The sequence below is a fragment of the Drosophila bipectinata genome, unplaced genomic scaffold (assembly GCF_030179905.1).
Source record: "Drosophila bipectinata strain 14024-0381.07 unplaced genomic scaffold, DbipHiC1v2 scaffold_295, whole genome shotgun sequence".
Taxonomy (NCBI): domain Eukaryota; kingdom Metazoa; phylum Arthropoda; class Insecta; order Diptera; family Drosophilidae; genus Drosophila; species Drosophila bipectinata.
Window position 1 is genome coordinate 20,399 of NW_027222948.1, and position 12,719 is coordinate 33,117.

General features: G+C 32.3%; 3 non-coding genes across 3 annotated transcripts; all 3 read left to right on the forward strand.

The window, feature by feature from the left end:
• Nucleotides 1-1,529: 1,529 nt before the first annotated feature.
• On the forward strand, nucleotides 1,530-3,524 carry LOC138927504 (small subunit ribosomal RNA). The gene has a single exon (XR_011443989.1). It is a non-coding gene; the product is annotated as a small subunit ribosomal RNA (ribosomal RNA).
• Nucleotides 3,525-4,231: 707 nt separating this feature from the next.
• On the forward strand, nucleotides 4,232-4,410 carry LOC138927510 (5.8S ribosomal RNA). The gene has a single exon (XR_011443995.1). It is a non-coding gene; the product is annotated as a 5.8S ribosomal RNA (ribosomal RNA).
• Nucleotides 4,411-4,730: 320 nt separating this feature from the next.
• Nucleotides 4,731-8,680, forward strand: LOC138927507 (large subunit ribosomal RNA). The gene has a single exon (XR_011443992.1). It is a non-coding gene; the product is annotated as a large subunit ribosomal RNA (ribosomal RNA).
• The last annotated feature ends 4,039 nt before the right edge of the window (nucleotides 8,681-12,719 follow it).

Consider the following 12,719-nt stretch of genomic DNA (forward strand, 5'->3'; position numbering starts at 1 on the left):
GGAAATATTAAAAATATATTAAAAATATTAAAAATATTTTCATATGGATATGCAATCGTATGGATATCCAAATATGTGTGGGAAAGTCATACTTCCCATACAATAAATGACCGGATTGACGAAACCGTGTTCAAAAAGGTATATAGGGTAGGTGGTGTTCAGCCTACCAATATAATATTAAAATAATATTATATTAAACAGAAGACCGCCAGTATTAATATATAAGCATATGGTTATGAATACATATGCATATAACATATATGAAAATATATGAATATAAAAAAATATATATGGATATGAAAATATTTATATGTATATGAAATATATGGTAGGTGATGGGGATAGCCTACCATATAATATATATAATATAATAATATTTATTATATTATAATAAATATGGAAATATTAAATTATTTTCATATGGATATGGATATGGATATACATATTCATATGGATATACTAAAATATACTGAAATATACCGATGAGTATATTTAGGTGAGGGTAAAAAGGCAAATAAATACCCAGCTTGACGAAAGTGTGTTCAAAAAGGTATATAGGGTAGGTGGTGTCGTCCTACCAATATAGTATATTATTTATATTATATGAATATACTAAAATACCGATGAGTATTTTTAGGTGAGGGAAAGAAGGCAAATAAATACCCAGCTTGACGAAAGTGTGGTCAAAAAGGTATATATGGTAGGTGGTGTAAGCCTATCTATATAATATAACATACTATATTATATATTATATATACACTATATTGTATACTTAGATAATATCGTTGAAGCGTCTACGTCTTATTATAAATTATAATTTGACAAGTTTCCAATTATTATCGTTAATTTCTGGTTCTAGGCAAATAAAAATTTCTTTTTATTATATCCTAGTAAGTATATGGAATTAAATTTAATTTCATATACGTATATGATAATAGTAATAATATTATTATTATTATTATTGTATAAATAAATATGAATAAACTATATATATGAAAAATATATAAATATATGAAAATTAAAAAGTGCTTAGTTTTATATCATATAAAACTAGACTTTTATATACAAAGAAAATAAATTTTAAATTTATTATCAAAATACATATGCGATAATTTTATTATAAAATTAAGCAAATATATATATGTGAATATATACAAATTGTTGTATGTGAAAATATAAAGATATTTTAGAATTAAATATATGCATAATATTGTATTTTATTAAAAAAAATATTAAAGAAGGCTTATATAAATAAAAAGACCGCCCGCTCATATAAATACCCTAACACAAACGAGGGTTTAAGAAAAAGCCATGAAAAAAATATACCCTGAGGTGTATGCGTTGGGCACCCGAGGGATATATTATAAATATATATATATATATATATATATATTTTAATAAATGAACGAATATTGAATGCCATATAATAATTGGCCAAATTCGTTAATATTTTAATTTATACAAATATTTGCAATATTTATTTTCTATATATCAATATGAAAATGAAATATATCAAAGATATAAACATTATTCTGGTTGATCCTGCCAGTAGTTATATGCTTGTCTCAAAGATTAAGCCATGCATGTCTAAGTACACACGCATTAAAAGTGAAACCGCAAAAGGCTCATTATATCAGTTATGGTTCCTTAGATCGTTAACAGTTACTTGGATAACTGTGGTAATTCTAGAGCTAATACATGCAATTAAAACATGAACCTTATGGGACATGTGCTTTTATTAGGCTAAAACCAAGCGATCGCAAGATCGTTATATTGGTTGAACTCTAGATAACATGCAGATCGTATGGTCTTGTACCGACGACAGATCTTTCAAATGTCTGCCCTATCAACTTTTGATGGTAGTATCTAGGACTACCATGGTTGCAACGGGTAACGGGGAATCAGGGTTCGATTCCGGAGAGGGAGCCTGAGAAACGGCTACCACATCTAAGGAAGGCAGCAGGCGCGTAAATTACCCACTCCCAGCTCGGGGAGGTAGTGACGAAAAATAACAATACAGGACTCATATCCGAGGCCCTGTAATTGGAATGAGTACACTTTAAATCCTTTAACAAGGACCAATTGGAGGGCAAGTCTGGTGCCAGCAGCCGCGGTAATTCCAGCTCCAATAGCGTATATTAAAGTTGTTGCGGTTAAAACGTTCGTAGTTGAACTTGTGCTTCATACGGGTAGTACAACATACAATTGTAGTTAGTACTATACCTTTATGTATGTAAGCGTATTACCGGTGGAGTTCTTATATATGTTTAAATACTTGTATTTTTTCATATGTTCCTCCTATTTAAAAACCTGCATTAGTGCTCTTAAACGAGTGTTATTGTGGGCCGGTACAATTACTTTGAACAAATTAGAGTGCTTAAAGCAGGCTTCAAATGCCTGAATATTCTGTGCATGGGATAATGAAATAAGACCTCTGTTCTGCTTTCATTGGTTTTCAGATCAAGAGGTAATGATTAATAGAAGCAGTTTGGGGGCATTAGTATTACGACGCGAGAGGTGAAATTCTTGGACCGTCGTAAGACTAACTTAAGCGAAAGCATTTGCCAAAGATGTTTTCATTAATCAAGAACGAAAGTTAGAGGTTCGAAGGCGATCAGATACCGCCCTAGTTCTAACCATAAACGATGCCAGCTAGCAATTGGGTGTAGCTACTTTTATGGCTCTCTCAGTCGCTTCCCGGGAAACCAAAGCTTTTGGGCTCCGGGGGAAGTATGGTTGCAAAGCTGAAACTTAAAGGAATTGACGGAAGGGCACCACCAGGAGTGGAGCCTGCGGCTTAATTTGACTCAACACGGGAAAACTTACCAGGTCCGAACATAAGTGTGTAAGACAGATTGATAGCTCTTTCTCGAATCTATGGGTGGTGGTGCATGGCCGTTCTTAGTTCGTGGAGTGATTTGTCTGGTTAATTCCGATAACGAACGAGACTCAAATATATTAAATAGATATCTTCAGGATTATGGTGTTGAAGCTTATATAGCCTTCATTCATGGTAGCAGTAAAATGTTTATTGTGTTTGAATGTGTTTATATAAGTGGAGCCGTACCTGTTGGTTTGTCCCATTATAAGGATACTAGCTTCTTAAATGGACAAATTGCGTCTAGCAATAATGAGATTGAGCAATAACAGGTCTGTGATGCCCTTAGATGTCCTGGGCTGCACGCGCGCTACAATGAAAGTATCAACGTGTATTTCCTAGACCGAGAGGTCCGGGTAAACCGCTGAACCACTTTCATGCTTGGGATTGTGAACTGAAACTGTTCACATGAACTTGGAATTCCTAGTAAGTGTGAGTCATTAACTCGCATTGATTACGTCCCTGCCCTTTGTGCACACCGCCCGTCGCTACTACCGATTGAATTATTTAGTGAGGTCTCCGGACGTGATCACTGTGACGCCTTGTGTGTTACGGTTGTTTCGCAGAAGTTGACCGAACTTGATTATTTAGAGGAAGTAAAAGTCGTAACAAGGTTTCCGTAGGTGAACCTGCGGAAGGATCATTATTGAATGAATCTTATCCGTTATTAAAATATTTATTATATATAAATATATAAATAAAAATTACCCAAAAATAAAAGACATATATATTATATTGAATATATAGACCATTTGTTGTCTTCAATATAAATTGCGTGTATATTTAATTAATATACATGCGTTGCGTGATGTATTGTTCATATTAAATTATGCGCATACATTGATAAATGCAACACCTAAAATATACATTGTTGTACCTGATATACAGGTTAATGCTTTATATAATATTAAAACAATATAAATTATATTTATATTGATTATATAAAACTAAGACATTTCGCAACAATTATTTTAGGTATATCAAAAAATTAAACATATTTTATATGTTTAAATATAGACGAATATATTGAATATAAATTGCGTGTATATTTAATTAATATACATGCGTTGCGTGATGTATTGTTCATATTAAATTATGCGCATACATTGATAAATGCAACACCTAAAATATACATTGTTGTACCTGATATACAGGTTAATGCTTTATATAATATTAAAACAATATAAATTATATTTATATTGATTATATAAAACTAAGACATTTCGCAACAATTATTTTAGGTATAAAAATAACTTTATTGAAGGAATTGATATATGCCAGTTAAATGGTGTATTTTTAATTTCTTTCAATAAAAACATAATTGACGAATTGTATATTTATATATATTTATAAAACTCTAAGCGGTGGATCACTCGGCTCATGGGTCGATGAAGAACGCAGCAAACTGTGCGTCATCGTGTGAACTGCAGGACACATGAACATCGACATTTTGAACGCATATCGCAGTCCATGCTGTTATGTACTTTAATTAATTTTATAGTGCTGCTTGGACTACATATGGTTGAGGGTTGTAAGACTATGCTAATAAAGTTGCTTATTATTATATATTTTTATAATGATATGCATATGGTATATTATTGGATATATTTATATATTCATAATATTAAATATAAAAGCAATTATCTCAAATATTTATAAAAGAAAAAATGAAGATATACAATTCTTTCTTTTTTCAATTCAAATAATACTGAGAAATGTCTAGCATAAAAAAAATTAAATTTTTTTTAACTAGAATTGTCTCTTATTTAAAGATGCGAAAATTGAAAATATATCAAATATATTGTTCTTCATAGAGATATATTGTTTATATATATATATACATTGCTTTATACAACCTCAACTCATATGGGACTACCCCCTGAATTTAAGCATATTAATTAGGGGAGGAAAAGAAACTAACAAGGATTTTCTTAGTAGCGGCGAGCGAAAAGAAATCAGTTCAGCACTAAGTCACTTTGTCTATATGGCAAATGTGAGATGCAGTGTATGGAGCGTCAATATTCTAGTATGAGAAATTAACGATTTAAGTCCTTCTTAAATGAGGCCATTTACCCATAGAGGGTGCCAGGCCCGTATAACGTTAATGATTACTAGATGATGTTTCCAAAGAGTCGTGTTGCTTGATAGTGCAGCACTAAGTGGGTGGTAAACTCCATCTAAAACTAAATATAACCATGAGACCGATAGTAAACAAGTACCGTGAGGGAAAGTTGAAAAGAACTCTGAATAGAGAGTTAAATAGTACGTGAAACTGCTTAGAGGTTAAGCCCGATGAACCTGAATATCCATTATGGAAAATTCATCATTAAAGTTATAATATTTAAATAATATTATAGAAATAGTGTGCATTTTTTCCATATAAGGACATTGTAATCTATTAACATATATAATTTATCATAAAATATGACTTATAGTTTATTCAAATTATTATGCTTGCATTTTAACATAGGATAAATGTCATTAATTTGATAAAGTGTTGATAGATTAATAAGAATACAGTGCGTTAATTTTTCGGAATTATATAATGGCATAATTATCATTGATTTTTGTGTTTATTATATGCACTTGTATGATTAACAATGCGAAAGATTCAGGATACCTTCGGGACCCGTCTTGAAACACGGACCAAGGAGTCTAACATATGTGCAAGTTATTGGGATATAAACCTAATAGCGTAATTAACTTGACTATTAATGGGATTAGTTTTTTAACTATTTTATAGTTAATTAACACAATCCCGGGGCGTTCTATATAGTTATGTATAATAATATTTATATTATTTATACCTCTAACTGGAACGTACCTTGAGCAGATATGCTGTGACCCGAAAGATGGTGAACTATACTTGATCAGGTTGAAGTCAGGGGAAACCCTGATGGAAGACCGAAACAGTTCTGACGTGCAAATCGATTGTCAGAATTGAGTATAGGGGCGAAAGACCAATCGAACCATCTAGTAGCTGGTTCCTTCCGAAGTTTCCCTCAGGATAGCTGGTGCATTTTAATGTTATATAAAATAATCTTATCTGGTAAAGCGAATGATTAGAGGCCTTAGGGTCGAAACGATCTTAACCTATTCTCAAACTTTAAATGGGTAAGAACCTTAACTTTCTTGATATGAAGTTTAAGGTTATGATATAATGTGCCCAGTGGGCCACTTTTGGTAAGCAGAACTGGCGCTGTGGGATGAACCAAACGTAATGTTACGGTGCCCAAATTAACAACTCATGCAGAAACCATGAAAGGCGTTGGTTGCTTAAAACAGCAGGACGGTGATCATGGAAGTCGAAATCCGCTAAGGAGTGTGTAACAACTCACCTGCCGAAGCAACTAGCCCTTAAAATGGATGGCGCTTAAGTTGTATACCTATACATTACCGCTAAAGTAGATGATTTATATTACTTGTAATATAAATTTTGAAACTTTAGTGAGTAGGAAGGTACAATGGTATGCGTAGAAGTGTTTGGCGTAAGCCTGCATGGAGCTGCTATTGGTACAGATCTTGGTGGTAGTAGCAAATAATCGAATGAGACCTTGGAGGACTGAAGTGGAGAAGGGTTTCGTGTGAACAGTGGTTGATCACGAGTTAGTCGGTCCTAAGTTCAAGGCGAAAGCCGAAAATTTTCAAGTAAAAATAAATATTACAATTATTGTGAAAATTATATACTTGAATAATTTTGAACGAAAGGGAATACGGTTCCAATTCCGTAACCTGTTGAGTATCCGTTTGTTATTAAATATGGGCCTCGTGCTCATCCTGGCAACAGGAACGACCATAAAGAAGCCGTCGAGAGATATCGGAAGAGTTTTCTTTTCTGTTTTATAGTCGTACTACCATGGAAGTCTTTCGCAGAGAGATATGGTAGATGGGCTAGAAGAGCATGACATATACTGTTGTGTCGATATTTTCTCCTCGGACCTTGAAAATTTATGGTGGGGATACGCAAACTTCTCAACAGGCCGTACCAATATCCGCAGCTGGTCTCCAAGGTGAAGAGTCTCTAGTCGATAGAATAATGTAGGTAAGGGAAGTCGGCAAATTAGATCCGTAACTTCGGGATAAGGATTGGCTCTGAAGATTGAGATAGTCGGGCTTGATTGGGAAACAATAATATGGTTTATGTGCTCGTTCTGGGTAAATAGAGTTATAATCATTTATGGTTGTAACTTGTTCCCCGGATAGTTTAGTTACGTATCCAATTGTGGAACTTTCTTGCTAAAATTTTTAAGAATACTAGTTGGGTCAAACCAATTAGTTCTTATTAATTATAACGATTATCAATTAACAATCAATTCAGAACTGGCACGGACTTGGGGAATCCGACTGTCTAATTAAAACAAAGCATTGTGATGGCCCTAGCGGGTGTTGACACAATGTGATTTCTGCCCAGTGCTCTGAATGTCAAAGTGAAGAAATTCAAGTAAGCGCGGGTCAACGGCGGGAGTAACTATGACTCTCTTAAGGTAGCCAAATGCCTCGTCATCTAATTAGTGACGCGCATGAATGGATTAACGAGATTCCTTCTGTCCCTATCTACTATCTAGCGAAACCACAGCCAAGGGAACGGGCTTGGAATAATTAGCGGGGAAAGAAGACCCTTTTGAGCTTGACTCTAATCTGGCAGTGTAAGGAGACATAAGAGGTGTAGAATAAGTGGGAGATATTAGACTTCGGTTTGGTATCGACAATGAAATACCACTACTCTTATTGTTTCCTTACTTACTTGATTAAATGGAACGTGTATCATTTCCTAGCCATTATACGGATATATTTATTATATCTTATGGTATTGGGTTTTGATGCAAGCTTCTTGATCAAAGTATCACGAGTTTGTTATATAATCGCAAACAAATTCTTTAATGAGAGATGCATTCATGTATTATCGATTTGAAAATTTGGTATAACTCCAATTACTCAGGTATGATCCAATTCAAGGACATTGCCAGGTAGGGAGTTTGACTGGGGCGGTACATCTCTCAAATAATAACGGAGGTGTCCCAAGGCCAGCTCAGTGCGGACAGAAACCACACATAGAGCAAAAGGGCAAATGCTGACTTGATCTCGGTGTTCAGTACACACAGGGACAGCAAAAGCTCGGCCTATCGATCCTTTTGGTTTAAAGAGTTTTTAACAAGAGGTGTCAGAAAAGTTACCATAGGGATAACTGGCTTGTGGCGGCCAAGCGTTCATAGCGACGTCGCTTTTTGATCCTTCGATGTCGGCTCTTCCTATCATTGTGAAGCAAAATTCACCAAGCGTTGGATTGTTCACCCATGCAAGGGAACGTGAGCTGGGTTTAGACCGTCGTGAGACAGGTTAGTTTTACCCTACTAATGACAAAACGTTGTTGCGACAGCATTCCTGCGTAGTACGAGAGGAACCGCAGGTACGGACCAATGGCACAATACTTGTTCGAGCGAACAGTGGTATGACGCTACGTCCGTTGGATTATGCCTGAACGCCTCTAAGGTCGTATCCGTGCTGGACTGCAATGATAAATAAGGGGCAATTTGCATTGTATGGCTTCTAAACCATTTAAAGTTTATTATTTATATTTTAAACGACAATGGATGTGATGCCAATGTAATTTGTAACATAGTAAATTGGGAGGATCTTTGATCACCTGATGCCATGCTAGTTACATATGAAAACATTATTTAATACAATGACAAAGCCTAGAATCAATTGTAAACGACTTTTGTAACGGGCAAGGTGTTGTAAGTGGTTGAGCAGCTGCCATACTGCGATCCACTGAAGCTTATCCTTTGCTTGATGATTCGAAATATAAAAAAAATGTAAATATGCATGTGTAAATATGTATATTTAGTATAAAAAATCGTTATATGCTATATCTAAGAAAGCATATAAGGATTATAACGGGTTGTCCACGTTTCCCTACTAATTGTGGCCTACTAACTGTTTCGTCATCTTATTAGTGACGTGAAAAATGAAAATAATATTTTTCATTTATATTGTTATAAGTCTTAAACCTTAAGACGGCGGGAGTTGAATTACTTTCGTTTAGGTAGCCAAATTCCTCGTCATCTTATTAGTGACGTGAAAAATGAAAATAATATTTTTCATTTATATTGTTATAAGTCTTAAACCTTAAGACGGCGGGAGTTGAATTACTTTCGTTTAGGTAGCCAAATGCCTCGTCATCTTATTAGTGACGTGAAAAATGAAAATAATATTTTTCATTTATATTGTTATAAGTCTTAAACCTTATAACGGCGGAAGATGAATTACTTTCGTTTAGGTAGCCAAATGCCTCGTCATCTTATTAGTGACGTGAAAAATGAAAATAATATTTTTCATTTATATTGTTATAAGTCTTAAACCTTATAACGGCGGAAGATGAATTACTTTCGTTTAGGTAGCCAAATGCCTCGTCATCTTATTAGTGACGTGAAAAATGAAAATAATATTTTTCATTTATATTGTTATAAGTCTTAAACTTTAAGACGGCGGGAGTTGAATTACTTTCGCATAGGTAGCCAAATGCCTTGTCATCTTATTAGTGACGCGCATGATTCAATTCAAGAGATTCCTTCTGTCCCTATTTAAAACCTCACGGATATTAAAAATATTAAACATATATTGTTATAAGTCTTAAACCTTAAGACGGCGGGAGTTGAATTACTTTCGCATAGGTAGCCAAATGCCTCGTCATCTTATTAGTGACGCGCATGATTCAATTCAAGAGATTCCTTCTGTCCCTATTTAAAACATCACGGATATTAAAAATATTAAACATATATTGTTATAAGTCTTAAACCTTAAGACGGCGGGAGTTGAATTACTTTCGCATAGGTAGCCAAATGCCTTGTCATCTTATTAGTGACGCGCATGATTCAATTCAAGAGATTCCTTCTGTCCCTATTTAAAACCTCACGGATATTAAAAATATTAAACATATATTGTTATAAGTCTTAAACCTTAAGACGGCGGGAGTTGAATTACTTTCGCATAGGTAGCCAAATGCCTCGTCATCTTATTAGTGACGCGCATGATTCAATTCAAGAGATTCCTTCTGTCCCTATTTAAAACCTCACGGATATTAAAAATATTAAACATATATTGTTATAAGTCTTAAACCTTAAGACGGCGGGAGTTGAATTACTTTCGCATAGGTAGCCAAATGCCTCGTCATCTTATTAGTGACGCGCATGATTCAATTCAAGAGATTCCTTCTGTCCCTATTTAAAACCTCACGGATATTAAAAATATTAAACATATATTGTTATAAGTCTTAAACCTTAAGACGGCGGGAGTTGAATTACTTTCGCATAGGTAGCCAAATGCCTTGTCATCTTATTAGTGACGCGCATGATTCAATTCAAGAGATTCCTTCTGTCCCTATTTAAAAACTCACGAATATTAAAAATATTAAAAATATTTTCATATGGATATGCAATCGTATGGATATCCAAATATGTGTGGGAAAGTCGTACTTCCTATACGATAAATGACCGGATTGACGAAACCGTGTTCAAAAAGGTATATAGGGTAGGTGGTGTTCGGCCTACCAATATAATATTAAAATAATATTATATTAAACAGAAGATCGCCAGTATTAATATATAAGCATATGGTTATGAATACATATGCATATAACATATATGAAAATATATGAATATATATAAAAAAATATATATGAATATGAAAATATTTATATGTATATGGAATATATGGTAGGTGATGGTGTTAGCCTACCATATAATATATAATATAATAATTTAATTATATTATATTAAATATGGAAATATTAAAAATATATTAAAAATATTAAAAATATTTTCATATGGATATGCAATCGTATGGATATCCAAATATGTGTGGGAAAGTCATACTTCCCATACAATAAATGACCGGATTGACGAAACCGTGTTCAAAAAGGTATATAGGGTAGGTGGTGTTCAGCCTGCCAATATAATATTAAAATAATATTATATTAAACAGAAGACCGCCAGTATTAATATATGAGCATATGGTTATGAATACATATGCATATAACATATATGAAAATATATGAATATAAAAAAATATATATGGATATGAAAATATTTATATGTATATGAAATATATGGTAGGTGATGGTGATAGCCTACCATATAATATATATAATATAATAATATTTATTCTATTATAATAAAAAAGGAAATATTAAAAATATATTAAAAATATTAAAAATATTTTCATATGGATATGCAATCGTATGGATATCCAAATATGTGTGGGAAAGTCATACTTCCCATACAATAAATGACCGGATTGACGAAACCGTGTTCAAAAAGGTATATAGGGTAGGTGGTGTTCGGCCTACCAATATAATATTAAAATAATATTATATTAAACAGAAGACCGCCAGTATTAATATATGAGCATATGGTTATGAATACATATGCATATAACATATATGAAAATATATGAATATAAAAAAATATATATGGATATGAAAATATTTATATGTATATGAAATATATGGTAGGTGATGAGGATAGCCTACCATATAATATATAATATAATAATTTAATTATATTATATTAAATATGGAAATATTAAAAATATATTAAAAATATTAAAAATATTTTCATATGGATATGCAATCGTATGGATATCCAAATATGTGTGGGAAAGTCATACTTCCCATACAATAAATGACCGGATTGACGAAACCGTGTTCAAAAAGGTATATAGGGTAGGTGGTGTTCAGCCTACCAATATAATATTAAAATAATATTATATTAAACAGAAGACCGCCAGTATTAATATATGAGCATATGGTTATGAATACATATGCATATAACATATATGAATATAAAAAAATATATATGGATATGAAAATATTTATATGTATATGAAATATATGGTAGGTGATGAGGATAGCCTACCATATAATATATAATATAATAATTTAATTATATTATATTAAATATGGAAATATTAAAAATATATTAAAAATATTAAAAATATTTTCATATGGATATGCAATCGTATGGATATCCAAATATGTGTGGGAAAGTCATACTTCCCATACAATAAATGACCGGATTGACGAAACCGTGTTCAAAAAGGTATATAGGGTAGGTGGTGTTCGGCCTACCAATATAATATTAAAATAATATTATATTAAACAGAAGACCGCCAGTATTAATATATAAGCATATGGTTATGAATACATATGCATATAACATATATGAAAATATATGAATATAAAAAAATATATATGGATATGAAAATATTTATATGTATATGAAATATATGGTAGGTGATGGGGATAGCCTACCATATAATATATAATATAATAATTTAATTATATTATATTAAATATGGAAATATTAAAAATATATTAAAAATATTAAAAATATTTTCATATGGATATGCAATCGTATGGATATCCAAATATGTGTGGGAAAGTCATACTTCCCATACAATAAATGACCGGATTGACGAAACCGTGTTCAAAAAGGTATATAGGGTAGGTGGTGTTCGGCCTACCAATATAATATTAAAATAATATTATATTAAACAGAAGACCGCCAGTATTAATATATGAGCATATGGTTATGAATACATATGCATATAACATATATGAAAATATATGAATATAAAAAAATATATATGGATATGAAAATATTTATATGTATATGAAATATATGGTAGGTGATGAGGATAGCCTACCATATAATATATAATATAATAATTTAATTATATTATATTAAATATGGAAATATTAAAAATATATTAAAAATATTAAAAATATTTTCATATGGATATGCAATCGTATGGATATCCAAATATGTGTGGGAAAGTCATA